Source organism: Montipora foliosa, chromosome 4 (assembly GCF_036669935.1).
Source record: "Montipora foliosa isolate CH-2021 chromosome 4, ASM3666993v2, whole genome shotgun sequence".
Lineage (NCBI taxonomy): Eukaryota > Metazoa > Cnidaria > Anthozoa > Scleractinia > Acroporidae > Montipora > Montipora foliosa.
The window spans coordinates 1494419-1496918 of NC_090872.1; the positions used below are offsets into that span (position 1 = coordinate 1494419).

The 2500-nt window shown below is 35.7% G+C and overlaps 1 protein-coding gene across 1 annotated transcript in view; it reads right to left on the minus strand.

Moving 5' to 3' along the window:
• LOC138000908 (dopamine receptor 2-like) overlaps nt 1-2500 on the minus strand; it is an 8959-nt gene that overhangs the window by 1893 nt on the left and 4566 nt on the right. The window lies entirely within an intron of this gene.

Consider the following 2500-nt stretch of genomic DNA (forward strand, 5'->3'; position numbering starts at 1 on the left):
ACATAGATTGAAGAAACTTGTTTGAAGCCTAAATTAAGCCTGCAGAAAAATTAGGGTCAGGTTAGAATTAGTTTTGGTTTTTATACATAGATATCAATTGACTCATTATACAAAAGTAATCAATAAAAAGAACTGTGTTGGGTTGCGCTTTTTCGTCGTCGTAGTGTAGAGGTGAAGACACATCAGGACTAATGATCTGGTAGGCCCGAGCTCGATCACCGGTTAAGTGCACAGTACAGTTCCATTTTCTCAAACTTTGTTGTAATGTTGAGACTAAATGGATGTTGAGACAAAATGAATGCAGAAACCGATAAGGTGATATGAAATATTAAGAAGATGTGTTTAGATGCGTAAGACAGAGCTTCAGGGATGGTACAGGTGTTTTCAATCCTAACTAGATAGAGTGAATATTCAACCTATAGGTAAAATGCGGATCACAAATTTAACCTATAAGGTAAAAACGGATTCAACCTATAAATAATTTTGGAACAATAAGAGACTAAAATCTTTGCTTCAAAATCCAACCAACGACAATAAGGTCTTAGAATACAACAATAAAGAGCAAATTAAGATACGAAAAGCGAATGAGAGAATTTTAACTTTTCTTAAAGGTTGAAATTTGAAATGACAATAAAAAAGACCTTAGAGAACGAAAGTAAAAGAGAAGAAAAGCAAAGGAGATGACAAGGATTGGGGACGCTATACAAACTGTTACAGCTTCGCACGAATAGTCATCCTGTTTTTCTTAGTTTTATTGTCATTTCAAGTTAGCTTAAATTTTATTTACCGTTTGTTCAAAAACAAGAAGGTAAATGAAGTAATATACCAGGCTTTTGTTCCCGTTTTTAACAAAAATCAGCCAATATGATAACAGGAAACCGGTTGCTGCAAAACCTATTAATTTCAACTGTTGAAAAGACTTTCAAAGCAGGGCAAATAAAGTACAATGCTTTTAAGACGCTAAATTACTAACCTTGGACACACCTCTTTCAGGTTTCGGCTTGGACAATTTGTCATGAACCTTGTCTTACACTCCAAAGTGGAAGCTACGACACCTTTTTATTTTTTCCAATAAATTCAGTGACGTAATTGTGCTTCGCCCTCACGCGAACCATTAAAGTGGAAAAAAGTAGTAGTGTAAGTTATGTTACGGACCTCGACTTCTGTGAATAAAAGCCAATTTATATTTTATTCCACGAAAACGTATTCGAGTTTACTAGCTGTTTCTTAAACTTGCGTAATTGCGCCGAATGAAAATTTGCTGTAGAAGATGGAAGTTTAAAGTAAGGGTAATTGACAAACATGGTCACCTGTCCAGCATGGGACAATAACGCCTCCGCGAGGTCATGTTATTGATCGTCGGCATTTTACAAAAGAAATGACGGTTGCCCGCTTTCAAGTAATATGTAAAGAGGTAATGAAAGTATATTCTAGTGTTTATTTCAAAAGACGGGTCTGACATTTAACCTTTAAACTTGATCAGTACATTGCCAGGATTGTCAAAAACTAGCTCGCGCAAACAGGAGAAAATTATTTTTCCTGAAAAAGACTTGACAATTGAAGTCGCTTCGAAAAAAATGCTAAAGTGAATTGTGAAGAAATGAGCAACAAACTAAGATCCAAAGAAAAGTAAATAAAATATTGTGTTCTGCTGTTTCACGTTAAGTGACAAAATAGAACCTGTGTTTAAATTAATATTCGTTGATGACTTCCTCTCCAGCCGCATGAAAAACGGTTTTGTGTTTAACCCATTGTTAAGAGCACCTGTCTCAATTAAAGGTTTCAACACATGATTTGCCTTATAACTGTCCTTGTGGCTTCTTCTGTCCAGCTTGGGACAACAACGCCTCCACGTACCGTGGTCATGTTATTGATCGTTGGCATTTTACAAAAGAAATAACGGTTGTCCGCTTTCAAGTAATATGTAAAGAGGTAATGAAAGTATATTCTAGTGTTTATTTCAAAAGACGGGTCTGACATTTAACCTTTAAACTTGATCAGTACATTGCCAGGATTGTCAAAAACTAGCTCGCGCAAACAGGAGAAAATTATTTTTCCTGAAAAAGACTTGACAATTGAAGTCGCTTCGAAAAAAATGCTAAAGTGAATTGTGAAGAAATGAGCAACAAACTAAGATCCAAAGAAAAGTAAATAAAATATTGTGTTCTGCTGTTTCACGTTAAGTGACAAAATAGAACCTGTGTTTAAATTAATATTCGTTGATGACTTCCTCTCCAGCCGCATGAAAAACGGTTTTGTGTTTAACCCATTGTTAAGAGCACCTGTCTCAATTAAAGGTTTCAACACATGATTTGCCTTATAACTGTCCTTGTCGCTTCTTCTGTCCAGCTTGGGACAACAACGCCTCCACGTACCGTGGTCATGTTATTGATCGTTGGCATTTTACAAAAGAAATAACGGTTGTCCGCTTTCAAGTAATATGTAAAGAGGTAATGAAAGTATATTCTAGTGTTTATTTCAAAAGACGGGTCTGACATTT